This window comes from Stegostoma tigrinum, chromosome 1, assembly GCF_030684315.1.
Source record: "Stegostoma tigrinum isolate sSteTig4 chromosome 1, sSteTig4.hap1, whole genome shotgun sequence".
Lineage (NCBI taxonomy): Eukaryota > Metazoa > Chordata > Chondrichthyes > Orectolobiformes > Stegostomatidae > Stegostoma > Stegostoma tigrinum.
Genome location: NC_081354.1, coordinates 37,217,082 through 37,239,148, shown reverse-complemented (window position 1 = coordinate 37,239,148; position 22,067 = coordinate 37,217,082). Strand labels below are relative to the sequence as shown.

At 41.8% G+C, this 22,067-nt stretch overlaps 1 long non-coding RNA gene across 1 annotated transcript; it reads left to right on the top strand.

Annotated features, from left to right (window-relative positions):
* The first annotated feature begins 9,681 nt into the window (after positions 1-9,681).
* Positions 9,682-22,067, top strand: LOC125455724 (uncharacterized). Its single transcript, XR_007248295.2, has 4 exons — positions 9,682-9,840; positions 12,436-12,571; positions 17,211-17,314; positions 19,765-22,067. It is a non-coding gene; the product is annotated as an uncharacterized LOC125455724 (long non-coding RNA).

Sequence of the window (22,067 nt, the reverse complement as noted above, 5' to 3'; positions counted from 1 at the left end):
GAGGGAGGAGGTGTGGGGACAAGTGTAGCATTTCCTGCGGTTGCAGGGGAAGGTGCCGGGTGTGGTGAGGTTGGAGGGCAGTGTGGAGCGAACAAGGGAGTCACGGAGAGAGTGGTCTCTCCGGAAAGCAGACAGGGGAGGGGATGGAAAAATGTCTTGGGTGGTGGGGTCGGATTGTAAATGGCGGAAGTGTTGGAGGATAATGCGTTGTATCCGGAGGTTGGTAGGGTGGTGTGTGAGAACGAGGGGGATCCTCTTGGGGCGGTTGTGGTGGGGGCGGGGTGTGAGGGATGTGTCGCAGGAAATGCCCTTGACCGCGTCTCCCGCATTTCCCGCGACACATCCCTCACACCCCGCCCCCGCCACAACCGCCCCAAGAGGATCCCCCTCGTTCTCACACACCACCCCACCAGCCTCCGGATACAACGCATCATCCTCCAACACTTCCGCCATCTACAATCTGACCCCACCACCCAAGCTATTTTTCCATCCACACCCTTGTCTGCCTTCCGGAGAGACCACTCTCTCTGCGACTCCCTTGTCCGCTCCACACTCCCCTCCAACGCCACCACACCCAGCACCTTCCCCTGCAACCGCAGGAAGTGCTACACTTGCCCCCATACCTCCTCCCTCACCCCCATCCCAGGCCCCAAGATGACCTTCCATATCAAGCAGATATTCACCTGCACATCTGCCAATGTGGTATATTGTATCCATTGCACCTGGTGTGGCTTCCTCTACATTGGGGAAACCAAGCGGAGGCTTGGGGACCGCTTTGCAGAACACCTCTGCTCCGTTCGCAACAAACAACTGCACCTCCCAGTCGCGAACCATTTTAACCCCCCCTCCCATTCCTCAGACGACATGTCCATCATGGACCTCCTGCAGTGCCACAATGATGCCACCCGAAGGTTGCAAGAACAGCAACTCATATTCCGCTTGGGAACCCTGCAGCCCAATGGTATCAATGTGGACTTCACAAGCTTCAAATTCTCCCCCTCACCCACTGCATCACAAAACCAGCCCAGTCTGTCTCCGCTTCCCTAATCTGTTCTTCCTCTCACCCATCCCTTCCTCCCACCTCAAGCCGTACCTCCATTTCCTATCTACCACCTCATCCCGCCTCGTTGACCTGTCTGTCTTCCCTGGACTGACCTATTCCCTTCCTACCTCCTCAGCTATACTCTCTTCTCTACCTATCTTCTTTTCTCTCCATCTTCGGTCCACCTCCCCCTCTCTCCCTATTTATTCCAGTTCCCTTCTCCGCATCCCCCCCTCTGAGAAGGGTCTAGGCCCGAAACGTCAGCTTTTGTGTTCCAGAGACGCTGCTTGGCCTGCTGTGTACATCCAGCTCCACACTTTGATATCTTGGATTCTCCAGCATCTGCAGTTCCCATTATCATTCATGCCTTTGATATGTTAATTTCCTGGTCTTCATCTGCTTCATACCTTTGTTGGCAGGCTTGATGACAAAGTGAAGATTGGATCTGAGAGCACAGATAGTTCAGGGGGAGCTACTTTCACTTTTCAGAATTATTTCCTTTTATCTTCTTTCTCAAACCTGTTAAAGGTATAATCATTTGCTGTGACCATTTTTATATCATCATTTTAAATTTGTATTTATTGGTACAAATAAATTAAAGCTTTGAAGTGTAACTTTTGAGTGAAAAATTAATTTGTTTTTGTAATTCTCAAGTCAATATGAATTATTCAGATTTGAATTTATTTTCTTTGGCAGGGCAAGGGAATTGAAAAGGACAGTAAGTGGGAACTGAGTCACTCTTGTCTCAGATTGTGAATCATGACTCGGATTCAACTATTTTAGCTGAACACCAACTCCCACCCCAGTGACCCCAAATGGGGTTTATACCATGGCTAATCCATCAAACCTGCATATCCCTGGGCACTAAGGGGCAGTTTTTATTACCCTGACCAATCCACCTAGCCTGCCTATCTTTGGACTGTCAGAGGAAACTGGAGCATCTGGAGGAAATTCATGCTGACATGGGGAGATTATATAAACTCCACACAGATAGTTGCCCAAGGCTGGAATCAAACCTAGGTCCCTGGCACTGTGAGGCAGTAGTACTAACCATTGAGCTACTGTGCCATCCCAAAGTCTAGTGACCCTTCAGAACTGTTTTTATTATGCAGGAGAAAGCAAAGCTGTTAATGGGGACCACAAGTAGGTGAAAATGGGATTGGTTGTGCTAAAAAACAGCCTATGTCATTGACAGGCCCTGGGCTGTGGGAGTGAGTAATGGACATAGGAGAAGACATAGATGAGGTCAGCCGGGGTGGAGGAGGTGCTAGATAGGGATGGTTTGGACCTTCTTTCCAGGAAGAAATGGAAAGCCATAAGACCAACCTGATGGGGTTGGGGAGATTGGTGTGTAAAGGGATTGCGCATCCATGGAGAAGTCGAAGCAGCTAATACCTGTGAATTGTAAATTCTGAAACTGATGTAATGTGTCAGAAGAATCGTGATATACATAGGAAGGGACTGGACAAGGGAAGTCCCAAGTCTGAAGAATGGTCACTGGACCTGAAATATTAACTCTGCTTTCTCTTCACAGATGCTGCCAGACTTGTTGAATTTCTCCAGCAATTTCTGTTTTTGCAACACGGATAAGAATCAGTTAAGAGGAAGCCATGCAAACTCTCAGGGTTGTACCTGTCAATGGTGTTGATGAACCAGTTTTCTTAAGTACACCAGCAAAAACCAGTGTCAAATGTAACAAAATTTCTCCAAAATGACCATTGAACTGTATCTCTTCCTCCAAATGGGCCTCCCGCTGTAAAGTAAGGTGAGAATGGTGATTCCACCAGCGGTTAATTTTATTGTGGTCCTCAGTTTCAATGCTTCAAGATCCTTCCAAGCTGGAGCCAATGCGATTGTCAACATAGCACCATTTACCCATGCATTGCTGTATCAGCAAGGTAACTGTAGATGCCCTGCATTCCAGGAGAGGAAATTCCAGTCAGTTCTCTAAACAGAGAATAAATTGGAGCAGCTGTATCTCTTTCCAGAGTGACAAAATTCCAAAGGGAACTTGCAGCTGTACCCACATTGCTAAGTAGATATTGAAGGCAAGATGTGCCACACTGCCAGAGGTATCATCCTTCAGTGTGCAATTGGTAGTTTCCTGTATCCATGATTGTTTTAGAGAGGGAGTTTTGCTCCTATATAGTGGGAAAATCTCACCTAGGGAGCTTTGGCTGGTCAGATTGAAGTCCCAACCACACCAGGATCAAGTCATGGTCTTCTGGTCTACAGACTGTTGCAAAGATGAAGAACTAATAGAGGACAAATTTAAAAGGTAGTCTCAGATTTTGGACAAACCTGGCTAGAAGACACCAGAGACGGGGTTAGGCAATGTGACTCTGTCACCACCAATAACAAGACAGGTTGGTGGGAAAGTGATGAAATGCAGCCAGTTTTATTTCATGAATCAACTCACTGCATCCAAATACACTAGTAGTATGGAGAGGAGTGGCTGATTAAAACAATCCCATATTGATGGATATTCAATATCCTGGCAGGATCCACAATGTTTTCACACTGTACCAAGTGACCCTTTTTATGAGACATCACAATAAACTAGTGACTTGCTGCTTGGTGGCTATGTGGCGCATGACTCCCAATCCCCTCCTGAATATATGTGGATAACCATGTACATAAACAGCCATCTGTCACCAGGAATGTAATGGAACAAGCCCAACACTGTTCTAAAACAATAATCCAATTGCTTGAAAAATGCATGGATTTACCAGAATATGGTTACACGTTTGTGCTGGCCTACTACATCCTTCACAAAATGATTCTCACGTGAGCTCCTTGGGATGAAGAACAGGAAGTGAGAAGGAGGTGGAACAGGAGGAGATTTGAGGACAAGAAGGAGGAAAGAAGGGGGGTGTCAGCATGGAGCTATTAAACTGGAGCATGTTACAATACCAATTGATGTGACTACAGAACAGTTCAAACCTGGAATGAATTCTGGCTTGAAGCATTTTTAACTTTAATGTATTGGCCTTTCACTGAAACGTAAACACACAAGGCTGCTGATTTAGAGATAACAAGGTGTAGAGCTGGATGAACACAGCAGGACAAGCAGCATCATAAGAGCAAGAAGGCTGATGTTTTGGGCCTAGACCCTTCATCAGTGATGCTCCTTGGCCTGATGTGTTCATCCAGCTCTACACCTTGTTATCTTAGATTCTCCAGCATCTGCAGTTCCTATTATCACAGGCTGCAGCTTTAGTTTCAATGATAAAATGTACATTTATTAATATCTGTGGGTTTCCTCCGGGTATTTCAGTTTCATCCCACCATCCAAAGATGCGCAGTTTGGGTGAGTTAGCCACAGTAAATATGGATTTGTGGGAATAGAGTCACGGGTTAGGTCTGAGTGTAAAGTCCTTCAGAGGGTTGGTGCAGATTCGATGGGCTGAATAGCCTCTTCCCACACTGTAGGGAATCTATGCTCGGTGTATGACTTGTGGGTTACTTAGTCTAGTCTCATGGGTCTACCCTGTAACTTTAGCATGGTAAATGGAAAGCTGCTGTTTGCAATGGGAGAGGCTAAATGGAGAGACATCTCAAGCAACTGGATTTTGAACCTTAAGTCTACCCCATTTCATTATGGGCAGTAGTAGACCAGTCTGACTGGCCAACAGGCAATAGTAAATGCACTGGACAGGGAGCAGTGATAAGAAGAGAAGGGACAATCACACTAGGCACCACAGAGTTGCTGTCTTTCTCATGGGAGAGTCTTCAGCAATCCCTTGAACTATCAGAGAACAAATTGCCGGACTACTGATTCTGCCTTTCACTTGATGCAATTGTATTGACAGCCATGATAGCAACAACCTGAGCCTGATGGGTACCAAGCTAGGCTTGGCATAGCAACAAGTATGGATTTCACAGCTTCAGCCTGAATTTCCACTGCAGCATTGAGATGCTGTGTTGCAATACAATTTGCAACATCAGCCATCAGAAATCTGGTGGATCTAGCCTCTACGATTTGGCTCCAATTGGACATGAAAACTTGGAAGCTAAAATCTTCCTTACTCATTGACAGTGACTGAAGCATCTATGTGTGTAAGTAGATCAACACTCTCCTGTACATTCCTCTATCAAAGTCCTAATTTGAGCCTTTTTAGCAGAGCTCATGTGTGATCAGAGCCTCCAGAAGATGGATACAACACTAGCTTTTCATCAGTGAGTTGCAGCCAACTGGCACTCAGTAACTCATTACACATTATTGTAGCCTCTATGCAACCCTCCAATGTGTATTGTCAATATCTGAGCGGCTGGTTGTAAGCGTAAGTTTAAGTTACTGTACCCACTCTTCATAGATAGGCTGTACTGGTTTAAAGGAGGAAGTTGAAGGAAGGTGAAGGAGGGTCCTGTAAACTTTGTTTGCACCATCCTTTCAGACAGTGTGTTCCAAAACATAATAGCCATTTGTGTGAAAAATTTTCTCATTTCTCCCCTAATTCTTTTGGCAATCATTCTAAATCTATAACCTCTCACTAAGGAAAATAGCTCCTACCTCTTTACACAATCAAAATTCTTCAAAAATTTGAACATCTTTCTGTTAGGTTTCCCATTAATGTCCACCAGTGGACACCAATCACAGCTCCTCTAAACATTCACATAATTGGAGAATTTCATCTTTCTAAGTCACCTTTATACTGTATACCCTATCCTATTACCTTTAAGGTCTTAACAACCCCTCTCAAGTATTGTGCCCAGAAATTTGTGCAATACTCCAGCTGAAACCTAATCAATAACTTCTTGAGGGAAAAATTTATTCATGTTCAGGGCTAGGCCAGCACGTTATTGTCCATTCCTACTTGTCCATGATAATGTGATGGTAAGTTTCTGTTTTGAACTGCTGCAGTCCATGGGGAATAGATAAACCCATAATGCTGTTTGGATGAGTATTCCAGGATTTTGAGCAAGCAACAGTGAGGAATGCCAACATAATTTCAAATCAGCCTGTACGTGGCTTGGTGGGAATCTTGTAAATAGTGGTGATCTCATATACCCACTACCTTTGTCATTCTGGTTGGTAGAGGTCTTGGGTTTGAAAGGAGCTGCCAAAAGTGCCTTGGTGAGGTGCTAAATGAATATTTGTGGGCATAATCCCTGCTGCCACTGTGCTTTGGTGATGGAGGTTTTGAATGTTGAGGGTGGTGGTTGGAATGTTAACCAAATGAGCTGCTTTGTCCTGGATAGTGTTGAGCTTTTTGACTGTTTTGGAGATTCCAATCATCCAGGCAAATGGAAACTGTTTTGTTAGATTCCCAACATGTACCTAGTAAATGGTAAATAGGCACTGGGGAGTCATTAATATGTTATTTGCTGCACAATTCTTACCCTCTGACCTGCTCTTTTAGCTAGTGGCTACATGATTGATTCAGTTCAGCTTCTAGTCATTGTCAATCCTAAGTGTGTTGACAGTGTGAGATTCAATGGATGGTGATGCCATTGAATACCAAGAAGAGGTGGTTGCATTTTTTTTCTTGTTAGAGGTGGCCATTTTCTGCCACTTGCATGGCACAAATTTTACTTGATAGATATCAACTTAAGCTTGGATGTTCATAGAATCCCCACAGTGCATGAAGAGGCAGTTCAGCCCATCAAAGTCTGCACTAGCCCTCCGAAGATCATCCCATCTATACCTAGCCTCCCCACTATATCTCTGTAACCTCATAGCTAAAGAACCTAACCTGCACATCCCTGGACACTATAGGCCAATTTAGCATGGCCAATTAACATAACTTCTACAGTTCTAATCAGTTGGAGGAAACCAGATCACATACCTAGAGAAACCCACGCTGATACAGGGAAAACGTGCTTGTCCACACAGATGGTCACCCATAACTGGAATTGAACACATGTCCCTTGCACTTTGAGGTAGCAGTGCTAACCACTGAGCCACCACGCCATCTAGTTTGTCTAGGTCTTGGTACATTTGGATACAAATGTTGTTCTGTTTCTGATGAGTCCTGAATTGTTTTGACAATTGTGCAATTATCAGCAAACTTCCTCACTTCCGACCCTATGGTGAATATAAGTCATTGATGAAGCATTTAAACATGGTTGGGCCTGGATCACTCCTCCAAGGAACTCCTGCAGAGATACCCTGCAGCTGATAATTAATATCCAAAAGCCATGACAATCTTTCTTTGACCCAGGTATGATGCCAATCAATGGGGATTCCCCATGTACCCCCATTCTCATTGAGTAGTTTTGCTAAAGCTCCTTGATGCTGTACTCAGTCAAATGTTGCCTTGATGTCAAAGCAGTATCCGTCACCTCAACTCATCAGTAAACATATTATTGCTAAGCAGGTGCCACTTAGTTAATAAATGAATCAGATCTAAGCTATGCAGTCCTGCTGCATCCCATCAACAGTGTCACTAAGACACTGTTGACAACCTCTTCCATATCTGCTGATGATCAAAAGTAACCTTTTAGGAGCAATAATTTATGAATTTGTCCTGCATTCGTGAACAGATCAAAAATGGTCAATTTTCTGCATTACCAGGTGGATGTCAGTTATGCAATGCAGCATATTGGCTAGGGGAGCGCCAATTCTGGAGATTAGATCTGCAGAGGTATTATTTTCAGCATGTTTTCAATGTTGCAGCCTTTGCAGTATCCAGCGTCTTCTCTAAGTTGAGAGAGTCAACTTGGCAAAGAGCCTCTGACACTGATGAGTTTAGGGGGAGGCTGAGATGGAACATCCACTTGGCGGATCAGCCTTGTCTTTCACTGAGGATGGTATGTATTTGTCTCCTCCTTCAGTGAGTTGCTAAATTGTCAACCATCATTCACGATGGGATGCAGCAGGACTGCATAGCTTAGATCTGATCCATTTATTAACTTTGTCAATCAGATGCTGTTAATGCTGCTTCGTATGCAAGTAGCTACTATGTATTGTAGCTTCATTAGTTTATTGCCTCATTTTTGCATACACCTGGTCCCGGCATGACCTCCTACATTCTTTATTTAACAAGGGTTGATTCCCCAGCTTGATGGTAATGGCTGAATGGGTGATATGCTATGTTATGAAGTTATGAATTATGGTTGAATACAGTTCTACTGCTGTCGATGGGCTACAATATCTCTTGGATACCCTTCTTTCATCTGAGATGGTTTGTAACATTTAGTTTGATTTCCTTTTGTTTATGTTCAACACACCTATTTAAAAGTATGTATCCATCATGTTTTCTTAACTTCCCTATCACCCTGTCCCACCACCTTGAGGATTTATGAGAACACATCGACAGGTTCCTCTGAGGAGGTCCAAAGCCCATTAAATCCATGCTGGTTCTCTATAGAGCAATCCAGTCATAGAGAGTCATAGAGTGCAGCATGGAAACCAACCCTTCAATCCATTCCTCTGCTCTATCTATAACCCCGCAAGGTTATTTCTCTCATGAGTTATCCAATTTCAGTTTGAAGCTTTAGATAATCTCCAGCTCCCACCAGCTGGCACTATATCACTCCTAGAGCCACTACTTCTCTCCATTATACCTTGCACCAGCAGCTCTCAAGTCCTAATGACACCACATATATACGTTGTGCCCTTAGCACAAGTGTATCCATTCACAGGAACAGGTGAATTACAGGCGGAAAGGAGCCCTCACAAATAGATTATTTATTGCTGATCAGAGAGCTAGCAATGAACCTTAGGCACATCCTGTGAGGAGATAAGACTGCTGACGTTTGTCTGTTTATTATTGTTCAAACACTGATGTCATTTATTGATAATTATATTTATTTTATCTTTGTATTTTAATTGTTGCTATTGCTGCTGCTGCTCTTAAATCACTTAGAAGTAATTTGAAATTGTTTTAGTTTTCATAATACCAACATACAGTATCAATGTTACAAATATTTACAAAGTAGAAAATGATTAGCTAGCTTGATTTTAATTTAAAGTTTGGCAATAGCTACCTCATTTTTTAAAGCTTTGAGCAAACAATTTGAGTTGTTTACACTGTTGTTGCAATAAAATTTCACTGCCATTTTTCAATTCTATCACCTTGTGTGAAATCTTAGATGGAACAAATACTTCGGCATTTTCATTATTGCAGAATGTAAGAGCCATCAGCCATGTTCTAACTGTCTTGCTGTCTGCAGCTCTGGTGTCCTTGTGACTGCCACAAGATAAGGCCTCAACAATATCTGGCTTTGTATTCTCCGACTTTTGGTATATGTGATACAGAACAGATTATTTGGTCCAACCAGTCTAAGTCGGCTACACTTGTCCCTCCTAACATTTTTCCCCATCTAAATTCAACATCGTAAACTCTATTCTCTTTATCCTCATTTTGCTTGTTTACCTTACTCTGTTTTATTAGAACACTTAGCTAATTCTATTTTTAGCTGGTCAACACATATTTGTGAAAGAGAGGTCAAGTTTGACACATCTTTAAGGGTGTTTTGAGGAAGTAACTAGCCTTGGTAAGAGAAAGGAAAAGAAGCTTGAAACCCTGCTTTGTCTTGTAGAGGAACAGAGATTGATGTTGTCTGTGCTATTACCAGGAAAGTGTTTAATTTACAGATTGTTTGACTGGTAGTCAAGAATTTTCATCTGATCAGTCAATAATTAACACTGTGTTTATTTGCTTTGCCTTAAAGATTGCACAAATTCCCGCATTGAAGCCAAGAGAATCTGGCTTTAAGTAAAACAGAACAGTTAGAGTGAGCATAATCTACAGCAAAAGTGTAAGGAACGTCATATAGCCAGATCACAATGGACTGTAAAGCTATTTTCATTGTTATCCCTCTCTTTCTGCTATTTTTCACAACTGCACAAGGTAAGATATTACTTAGAACTCTACTGTGCATTTAACAACTATTTATTCATCTCATCTAGCTACTAGTTTGGGAGCTCCATGCCATGTTCCTTTTTATTGCTTGGTCTGGAATTTAAATTTGGTGCTATACAAGTGCAAGCATGAATGAACATGTGTGTTGGGTAAGAATGTGTATGTGTGTACATGAATATTTGTGTGAATAATTATGAGTGTGTGTGTGTGTGTGCGTGTGTGTGTGTGTGTGTGTGTGTGTGTGTATGAATGCTTGTGTGTGAATTTATAGAGTCATACAGATGTACAGCACAGAATCAGACCATTCGGTTTGGCTCATTCATGCCAACCAGAATCCTAAATTAATCTAGTCCCATTTGCGAGCATATGGCCCATATCCCTTTAAATCCTTCCTATTCATATGCCAATCCAGATACATTTTAAATGTTGTAATTGTACCAGTCTCCACCAATTCCTCTGCCAGCTCATTCCATACATGTACCACCTTCTGTCCCTCTTTCCCCTCTCACCTTAAACTTATGCCCTGTAGTTTTGGACTTATCCACCCCAGGGAAAAGACCTTGTCTATTTGCCTTATCTATCAGCCTCCACTGCTCCAGTGAAAATAGCCCCTGTCTATTCAGCTTCTCCCTATGGCTCAAACCCTCCAAATCTGGCAACATCCTTGCAAATCTTTTCTGAACTCTTTGAAGTTTCCCAACATGCTTCCTTTAGTGGGGAGACCAGAAAAGCATGCAGTATCCCAATAGTGGCCCAACCAATGTGTGACTGAGTGTTTGTGTGTGTATTTAATGGAGCAGCTTCAGAATATACTGCTCAAGTTGCTCACAAGTTGAGGCAACTTCTTAAGGAAGAAAGAAGAAAGTACGTTGAAAGTATTTTGAACGTTGCACTCCCATTCCTGGACAGCAAGCATTAGAAAAGTATGATCAATAAATGGCAAAGGCAAATGCCCTGTCCTTATTTCCAGTACCATGAAGTTTTAATGGTGTTAAAAGGAGGCTTGTTGAGCCCAACATACTGTTGCACTGAAATTGCTGGTGTCATTTTGGAAGTAGCTACTGTAGAAGTTATGCAATTTTAAACAAGGTGACTGTATTTTGATAACCTTCCCGAATCTCAACCGCAAGTGACCATAGATTGAAGGCAGGGAATGTATAAAAGTTGAGTAAAAGCGATGTCAACTCCTTTACAGTTCATCGTGATGAAGCTGTAGCCTGAGCGAGATCTGTGTTTACTAGAGTTAGTGATGACAGTGCTGCAATGGAAAAGATTAGTGACCATTAAATAGTGCCTGCTAAACAGTTCCTTCTGACAATGGCTAAATATCAAGCGAAAGAACAGCAGTGTAAAGGTAGAAAAGTGTTCAGATGCATTAGGCTAGTTTATTCATCTAATAAAATGCTATTCTGCATTGCTCAATATTGAAAGGCTAGTCCAATGTGAGAAAAAGAGTTAATTGTTGATATGTGTCCTTTTGTTCTCATTCATAACAGAATAGTTCAGCCATCTGTTTGTCTATTTAAAAGTTTTGACAGTTGTCTGAGCATTTGTGCCTTCTTTAAATATCTGCTCAGTTACCTATTTGGCTGTTTGAAGGGCCAAACTGATATCTAAGTGTTTCAGCCTTTGCACATCATTGGCCTTCAAAAGCACTAATATACTTTTTACAACAGAACTTGTTTACACAACTTTTGTGGGGAATATGGGTTTGATGGCTTGGCTGCCTTGAAGGATACTATTGATTTCAGAACTGCAGAGTTTGTTGACACTGCTGCCAACGGGAAATGTCAGTTTGCTTCTTTTGATAGACTTATGAGCTGTTCAAAGACTTTACAATGTTATTGTAGTCTTGTGGGTTCTGTTTGAGGAGGAATCTCTTCACCCAACGAGTTGTGAATAGTTGAAGCTACCTCATTGAATAAGGCAAAGGTAGATGGATGTTTGAATAGAAAAGGAGTGAAGGGCTATGGTGAGTAGGCAGATAAGAGGAACCTAGTCCATGGAAAGATCAGCCATGATCTTATTGAATGATGGAGCAAGCTTGATGGGCAGGATAGCCTACTTCAGCTTCTATTTCTTATGTTCTTACATTTGTAAAATAGATATTGGGTGAGCAAATTGGGGCTTTTTGGGAGTAGGGGGGTATAAGGAGAGAGGGGAAATGGTGTTAAAGGCAGGATGAGTGCTTTCTGGGGATGAGGATAATTTATGCGATGCTAACATGGAGTGGTGAAGCGGCAGCGCTTGATGAATGGGAATAGATGGGAAGCTGAGGACTATACTGATCTTCACAAATGGACCTATGCTTCTGCAAAGAGAAGCAGATCTTTTAAACTATATGCATAAACATTGGTATACCTTTTTCACTAAATCCAGATTATCCTGTCCTCTGAGAGATGAAAATCCCACCTACCCGCCAGCATTGCCAGAATGGAGGCAAGACTGTAATATTGAGAAAATTGGCACAATTCCTGAATATATAATAAAACTCCATTCCATATTTCCTCAAAAACAGTTAAATAAATGTAATTAAAATATTTATTAAAATGCTTAATGGCTTGTAATACTTTTTTGTAACAGGTGCATCTGTGGTAAGGGTATTAGTGAATCCACGCTGTAAATGCATCAATAATACTTCTCGTATGATCAATCCAAAGCTAATGAAGGATATTGATATAGTTCCAGCTTCTTCCCATTGTCCACATGTAGAAGTGATGTAAGTCTTATTTTAAAACTGCTTATTTGTGTCCACAGTGGTATTTATAACATAAATATATGTATTTTTCTATTGATTATGGCTGTTTCATGGTATAAGAGAGATATTGAAACATTGGGTGTGGGCTGGGACAAGATTGAGAGAAATGAAGCAATCAAGCTTGGAAAGGAAAACAAGGCAGGAGAGCGTGGCAACTTGAAGTTGGAAAGTTCTCAAAGAAGGACATAAGGTTCAGGTTGGAATTTGCTCGATACCAACTGGAGTCTGAGGGTGGTAAATTTCTGAGTATGAAAGGATCAACGATATTATTTGGTCAAGACCAAAAGTGCATATATTCTGGGGGCTGACTTAGGGACTACGGCGAAGACAGAAACTCGGCTATGTAGCATGGCTTACATTGAAACTGGAGTTTCCTGGCTTATTGTTAATGTTGTAACAATGAAATACAGCAAGTTCTCTTCACTACTGACAGAAAGAAAATCACACTGTAGATACTGAAAATCTGAAATACAAATAGTAAAACATTGAAGTACTCACCAGATCTGGCAATTAAAAAAAAATTCATTCATAGCATGTGGGCGTTGCCGGCTGGCCAGCATTTATTGCTCATCCCCAATTGTCCTTGAGAAGGTGGTGGTGGCCTGCATTCTTGAAAAGCTGCAGTCAACCTACCATGGGTTGACCCTCAATGCCAATAGGGAGGGAATTCCAGGATTTTGACCCAGCGACAGTGAAAGAATGGTAATATGTTTCCAATTCAGGATGATGAGTGGCTTGGAGGGAAACTTGCAGGTGATGGTGTTCCTATGTTTCTGCTGACCTTGTCCTTCTATTTGGAAGTGTGCTTGGGTTTGGAAGGTGAGATCTAAGGATCTTTGGTGAATTTCAATAGGGTATTTTGAAGATAGCTGCTACTGGCAGTTGGTGGTGGAGGGAGTGGATGCTTGTGGATGTGCTGCCAGTCATGTGGGCTTCCTTGACCTGGATAGTATCAAGCTTCTTGACTATTGTTGGAGCTGCACCCATCCAGGCACATGGGGAGTATTCCATCACACTCCTGACTTGGGCCTTGTAGATGATAGACAGGCTTTGGGGAATCAGGAGGTGAGTTGCTCGCTGCAGTATTCCTAGCCTCTGACCTCCTTTTGTAGGCACTGTGTTTGTGTAGTGAGTTCAGTTGAGTTTCAGGTTAATGGTAATCCCAAGGATGTTGACAGTGAGTGATTCAGTGATGGAAATGCCATTGGACTCTCAAGGGGCACTGGTTAGAATGTCTCATATTGGAGATGGTCATAGCCTGGTAATTGTGTGGTGTGAATGTTACTTGCCACTTGTCAGCCCAAGTTTGGATATTGTCCAGATCTTGTTGCATTTGAACATGAATTGCTTCAGTATCTGAGGAGTCAGTAATGGTACTGAACATTGTCCAATCATCAGTGACCATCCACACTTTTGAATTTGTGATGGAGGGCAGGTCATTGCAACCCTTTTGAAGGTCTTGTTGTATAAAGAGCAGATACTGACCTAAGTTCCATATTGAATAGAGTTTAGAAAAATGACAGAGGGATTTAATTGAAACTTACAGAATACTGAGAGGCTTAGATAGAGTGAACATGACAAAGATGTTTTCGTCACTTGGAGAGACTGGGACCTGAGGGCATTGTCACAGAGGGAAAGGATGATCCTTTAGAACTGAGATCAGGAGGAATTTCTTTATCCAGAAGATGGTGAATCTATGAAACGCATGGCCACAGAAGCCTGTGGAGGGCATGTCCTTGAGTGTATTTAAAATAGAATCATACAGGTTCTTGATTAGTAAGGGGGTCAAAAGTTATGGGGAGAAGGCAGGAGAATGGGGTTGAGAAACATAATAGCTATGATCAAATGACACAGCAGACTTGAAAGGCTGAATGTGCAATTAAGCTCCTATATCTTATTGTCCACCAACTGTCTTCTACCATAAAGCCCATTTTGATTCTCCCCTGTCCTGCCTAAGGTCCAGAACATTGAGTTGCAAATCCTTTCCCTCCCTCAACTATGTCTTTATGATGGCAACAACATCATAATTCCATTTGTTAATCCATACCCCAGCCCATATGTATTTCCTATCACACTCCTAGCATTCAGACAGTGGCCATCCAGCCTTGCATTACTCCTTTGAGATACTACATGGCTGAACACACTCTGCCTTGCTTCCTTTTCTAAGATAAGCAGTGTTGCTATTGAACTTATGCATTGTGGGGCCGCCCCTGCTGAATTAGTTTGAACGCCACCCAGCAGTTGTAGCAAATCCTCCCCCATGGATGTTGATCCCATTCTGGTTCAGGTTCAGCCCATTCCACTTGTATATGGCATTTCACTTTTACAAGCCCAATCTTCCCTAGCAATGGTTCCAATGATCCAACTATCTAAAACCCTCCTGTCTATGCCAACTCTTGAGCCACGCATTCGTCTGGTCTGTTCTCATATTTCTGTGCTCACTAGCCTATGGCACCAGGAGTAATTCAGTGATTACAACTTTCATCTCCTGCTTTTTAATCATTACTCATTCTATCTATATTGCTGGTATCAATGTGTACCACAAACTTTGTAATTTTACCATCACCCCTTCAAGATGTCCTGCAGCCAATCAGTGATTTCCTTGACTCTGGCGCCATGGAAGTAGCATACCATTTTGGAGTGACATCTGCAGACATAGAAATGACTGGTTGTTTCCCTAAATAATGACAACTTCACGTTCTTCTTCCTCTCCTCCTGTACAACCAAGTTGCTTTTGGCTCTGTCTGCACTCCCTTGAGTAATCAACACCCTCATCAACTTCCAAATGGAAAACCAGATTGTGAGCAAAAGCCCAGAGGGCTCCTTCACTACCCGCCTGTTCATCTTTGACTGCCTGGTGGTCACCCATTCACTTCATTCCTCTAATCCCCTGAGCAGTAGTATTACCACTTCTATACATGCTGTGCACTCACTACGGAACCCCTAGTCTGTGGCCTCTGTGCATTCACAGCTGCACAACTTAGGGGGTATATTACCTGCCATTTATCAGCCCAAGCTGGAATGTTGTCCTGATTTTGATACACATGTGGTCATAGACTGCTTTAGTATCTGAAGAGTCGCAAAAAGTAGCGAGCTTTGTATGATAATGATTGCATATTGCCACTTCTGACTTTATAATGGAGGGAACTTCGTAGTGAAGATGGTTGGACCTTGAGGAACTCCTGCAGTGATATCCTGCAGCTGAGATGAATGACCTCCAACAACCACAGTCAACTTCCTTTTGTGCCAGATATGACTCCAACAATTGGAGAGTTTCTGCTCTGATTCCCATTGACTCTAATTTTGTTCCTTGATATCATTGTCAGTCAAATGCTTCTTTGACATCAATTTCAGTCCCCTGAATTCTAATCGTTGGTTCAAATTTAGGCCAAGGCTGTAATCCAAACTAAGCATCAGTAAGCAGTTTAACTTTGAGTAAGAGCTTATTTTAAATTTGCAACTTCAGTGGAGGATTGGGAGTTTGGCGGTAATCTGAGGGGGTAGGATGCCACCTGTGCCAGGTGGTTGGAAGTTAGCTTGCCAGCTGAGTAATGAAGTATATCAGGTATTTGGATGATGCAAGCAGCGTGTGTGTGAGGTTCAGAGTGACAGGTGAGTGAAGTCTTAGAGTAGGTTGGTGCCAGGGTTTGTGGGTTAGATGGTAAGGTTGTATCAGTTATAATCCTGGATTGGGAAGTGGGAGTGGACAGTTGCTGCAGAATGTGGACATGTTGGAATTGATAGCTGTGGATTGGTGTGATGGAGAGGGTGAGTTTGTGTGGTAGGAGGTGGGGAAGTGCTATATGTGCCCATGGCTGGGCGGACTCATGGAAAATTGGTGGGGCTTGAAGTTGGTCTGAAGTGGGGTGTGCTAAATATCAGAATGTTACGGGGATAATGTGTTGGATACAATGGGAGATTTTTCAGAACTGGGTGTTCAGTTATTGGAGAGTGTCAGATCTACAGCAGTCAAGTCAAGGAAAATGCATCAGGCCTGGGAGTTTTGGGATTGGATTTGTTGGGGTTGGGTGACAGGTCTGGGAAAGGTCAAGTGTGAGGAGTGGGTATTATGTGTCTATGCTGCGTTGGAAGGCAGGTTGGGTCCGAGGAGGAGGGTTGAGTATCTATTGAGTGTGGAGGAAGTAATGAGGTGTAACAACTGGGGTTTTATAGTTCACTAGAGAAAGGATTTTAATCCTTTACTTTTTCCTGGGTAATCAACCAATAAGTGAGACAGATCCATCTGAATTCTCTCTAACTGTAACTTGGAGTTGGAGACATTTTTGGAGGGTTCCTGATGCCAACTTCCTGAGAGGATTCTGTAGAGTCAACTGTAATGGGAATTCAACATGTTCCCAAAATGGACCCCATCCGGCTGCAATGATGCTCTTTCCATTGGAAGATCTGGGCCTTTGTTGTTTTCTAGCAAATGTCGCATGAACTGGTGAGTATTTGCAGAATTTTCCATTTCTGTTTCCTTACCATCAGTGAAAACATACAAACAAGTTGCAGGATAAAAATGTGCAGAAATTGAGTTTATTTACAGTGTGAGTATATAATGGAGAATTTGACATTATTGTACAATTCTTTTTCTTTTCAGAGTCACACTTAAAAGTGAGCGAAGAGTTTGTCTGGACCACACTGCTACCTGGGTGAGGAAACTAGTTGACAGGCTTTTGCAGACACAATGATCAAATTTTCTGAGTAAGTTTCAATTTTTGCTTGGTGAATAAACAGCAGGAGTAAGACGATTGTCTCTCTTACTCATTCAAACTGCATAAAGTAAGGACAATGTGAAGCAACATGGGACTGAATTTTCCTACAGGTTTTGTGTTCCAAATGTTAGGATCAAATGGGGGTTGCGGCCTTCTGAGGCTTCCATAGGAATATTCAGGCAAACAGCCTCTCTGATGGAGGGTCTAGGCCCGAAATGTCAGCTTTTGTGCTCCTGAGATGCTGCTTGGCCTGCTGTGCTCATCCAGCTTCACACTTTGTTATCTTGGAGCCTCTGAATCAGCTGTGTCCAAGCTTCCAATTGCAGACAGTGGAGTGGGGTAGGAAACTCCAATTCTGAAATCCTTTCCTTCCCCTCTTTTCTAGCAGCTTTTCCTTTCTCTCTCCAATCTTCAGCGTTGTCTCCCGTTATCCCCTATTCCCACAAACAATGCTCCCAGATTGTCTATGACTAGTGCTAAACTAATTATGAAGCGAAGAGCAGCAATGGTGAAAATACAGCAGCACCTGTTTCCAAAACACATGCAGACAAACTGAACTTGCAGGAGTGCCACAGCTCTCGACAAACAGTTAGGAAGCACAGGACCTTAACTTAGACATATTAACTTTGGTGGGTGGAGTATGGTTTCTGCCCAGTATGTGAGGAGCTCTAGTGCCAGAAAACAGCAACAATACAAACCAAATGCTAGACCAATGTTTTATGTGTTGGGGGTTGATTCTCCTCCCAATTATCTCTCTCTTCAACATAGCCATGTTCTTTAGTGTTGGTCGAAACTAGTTAAGAGTCAACAGGCGAGCTGCTTCAGTGACTTGATTGGTTCACACAGATTGATTGAGTTAAATTGCTGAGGCTCTAGGGAGAATTTTTGGTGGTACTTGGTTTCTCCATGCTGGCAGAATTTCACCTTTTCACAAATGTTAACAATTTGAGGGGCCCTATCTGATCTTGTCAACGAAAAAACTTGGACCTTTGTCCTGTGCTCCATTACCCAATATAAAGCAGAGAACCATTATAGCATATGGTCACTTTGCAGAAACAAGTCAACATAATTCAAGCGATTTCTGAAGCCTTCATCATATGTTTACATTCATTGGCCTACAGTCAGAGTCAGTGTTCCCTACAGTTTTCTTACTGGCTGTGCAAGCCTCCAAGGCACAGTAGTGGCTTCTGGAATCAGAAGTCAATGCTGCAATTGACGTGTCAATTCTAATTGTCAGTCGTTTAGAGGGAACATTGGTTGGTACATTGGCTATGGTGTTGGTCTCCTTACTTAGAGGATATAATCACATTCAAAGCAGCTCAGAATACGTTCATCTGACCAGACCAGACTTTTATTTAATGGAGCATGGATGGTACTTGTATTTGTTGCCCATCCCAACTTGCCCTTGAACTGAGTGGCTTATTAGGTCATTTCAGGAGACAGCTAAGTTTAAACGTGTTGCAGTCACATTGGGTAAGGATGACAGGGTTCCTTCCTTAAGGGCATTAGTGAGCCATTTGGGTCTTTACATCATTCACTGATAGTTATCATGGTCACCATTAGCAATTTAGGACTTGAATTCAAATATTACTATCTGCTATCGTATCCCAGATTGTTAGCTTGAGTCTCTGGCTTAAGAATCCAGTGACATCACTATGTCACCATTTCCTTCTCTAACAATACCATACTTTCCTGAGATGAAGGAGTAATTTTCCGAGGAAAGTGCGACTGTATCAACTGAAGTTTAGAAGAATGAGAGATGATCATATTGAAGCATGTAAGATCCTGAGGGGATTTGACAGGGTGACACTGAAAGGATATTTGAAAGGATATTGGACAAACTAGAACTTTGGGACATAGCTTCAAAATAAGTAATCCCCCATTTAAGATGGAAACATGGAGGTTTTTTTTCCCTCTGAGAGGGTCACTAATTTGTTGTACTCTCTTCCCCAGAGAGAATTGGAGGCAATGTCGTTGAATATTTTTAAATTTAATTAGATAGATTCTTGATTTAGGGGTGAGACAAGTTGTACAATTAAGACTTCAAGCATATCAGCCATGGTTTTATCAAATGCTCACAACAGTGTAGAAATGTCTAATTGTTAACATACAAATTTATGAATATTGCTTTATCCATTATTATTTAAACTTTTTGATCAGACAGGAGTGGTCAAATGTTCCTGATTTGTGTTCTTATATATTTTACTTTCTTGAAGGTCTTTGAGGACTTAATTTGCTTTGATAATAGAATGATGTATGTGCTTAAAATACTTCTGTGGAATATTTTAAGACAATCATCAACATTTTCAAAATAAGATTAGAATGCATAATACATTAACAGAAAATAAGACAACTCTGGCTTATTTCTTCTGAAATATTTCTACATTTATAATGTGCTCTTTATGTCTTTAGTAGTTTGATTGTTTTCTGTATTTCAAGGTGAAAATGGGTCAGGAAAAGTACATCACAACTTGCAAGAATCTGAAAAGCAACCTCTCACATCCTCTGAACAATCTTTTAAACTATTTCCAGCACAACTGGAACTTGACATAGGTCAAGAAGGACATTGGGTATGGAAAAACTAATCAGTAGCTGAATTGACTATTTAATTCAATTTTAAAATTTTATTACTGTCACACATTTGTTGCCAGGTTTTCTTAACATGATGCCCACAAACAGTATAGAAAAATCTAATTGTTAGAAAAGAAATTTATGAGTATTGCTTTATCCATTATTACTTAAACTGATAATACTGTTTGATCATACTGTAATTATTATATACATCTACATTTCAAGTCTGTCGTTTTATATGCGCTCAATTCTCATTGCTAAATTCAAATACTCTGATGACAATTACTAAAATACTTGTTCTAAATGATCTTGTTTCAAAAAGAGCAAGAAAGATACACGAGACAGAACAAATGATTTTGCTGTAACCAGCTTTGCCACTGCTTAAGATTAAATGGAGTGATTCAAAATTCAACCACTTGGAAGTAGCTAAACCTAAGTTCATTTCCATGGTTAGGTCATTTCATCGACAATCACTGGGTATTTACCAAGTAGAAATATCATGGTCCCGATCTTCTGGTTTCTGGGTCACTGGAGAATGGGCACATGACCCATGAAGCTTGCTGATGCCCTGTGGAAGTCTTCATGCACTGGCCTCCATGCAAATTGCTCAGGAAGCTGAAAATCCTGTCTTCGAGATCTTCAACTAAATCTGTTACTCTGAACTAGAGTTTAACATTTCAGACAGTTACATGATACTGGTTTGGATAATTATTCAGGGAGTGTCAGACAGAATAAAACCCAGTCTAACTCCTTCATAATTATAGATAGACCCCTACAATTGCTCACACTGACCAACCCCTAACACTCATCTTCATGTCTCAGCAACACCCAGATACTTCCCCTGATGCACTTACCAACCCACCTGACTCAACTACCATGCAACCATCTAACTAAATCAACCCCCAACAAAACCGGACTAGCTCCAACACCCTGATTACCCCATTGGATTAACCTTGCTAATCCCAACCTGACTACCCCTCATGATCCAACCCAAGCTATCTCCAACACTCATTCATTCACCTACCTACTACCCTACACAGCTAACAGCTGTCACTCTACCCACCCATGTATGCATCTATCACTCTGCTACCTACCATTCTGCTACCTGCCACCTTAGCAACCCATCTTCCCACTTAACTGACCCACATTTTCATCCATCCTATCACCCTACCCATTCCTTCATTTATCCACTTATCCATTTACTCTTTTACTGATATTCACACTAGACATTTAAATTTTACCACATTTCAACCAGTACTGTAAAAACAGGGGCATAGCTTGTCTTCCACTAACTCTACTGTGACCTGATAGAGCTCTCCAAGTGAGGCTACGCTCCACATTATTGGTAAAGCTGTGTTCAGAAGACTAAACAAGCAATGTGGAGCAGTGTTGACTTGGTCACATTTCAAGCAGAGCAGCAATCTGTGATTGCCGCTCCTCGAAAGATCCAGGCCCATGTGTAACTGAGCTGTGCAGCTTTTCTGGCCTAACAGAACTGTATCAATGGGAATTGCCAACAAACATTCAGCTCAGGTGTTTATCTGAGGCATAAAACAAGTGATTTCTACCCTTGCTATTCATCTCTTACTGCTACAAACCCACCCATAACACTTATACTCGTAGGAAATTTAAAGTAATGCTCCCTGAGTTGATTCAATCTGAAGGAAGTGAATGTGGACATTCCCCTGAGTGGGGGCATGGTGGCAAAATTGAAAATTAGATGCATCATTACAGTTTGTGGTACCAGTTGTATTCATGACACAGTCTATTCTGGATAAACATGATTAAATTCAAAAGTCAGTGTTTTATTACATGTACTGAATACATACTAGAGTAAACTGGGATGAATGATAAATCAAGTAAAATGAGGAACAACATCACACCCTCATGATTTATATGAAATATAATTTCTCCTTGTGTGATTCTGACAGAATCTTCCAATCTGAACTAGGGATATGACATTAGACATATATCAAAGGGAATGGAAATCATTATCTGTCTACTTCCTGATGTGAGTCTCCCAGATATTGAACCACAAAGGATGTTGAAAAATATCTGCTTCAAATGCTTTAAGTTCACTTTTTATCAACGTGAATTATCCATGTAGTACAATTCTATGTGGTCAAATATTCATGTAAAAATCAATAAAGTTGTAATGAATGGTGAGCAAA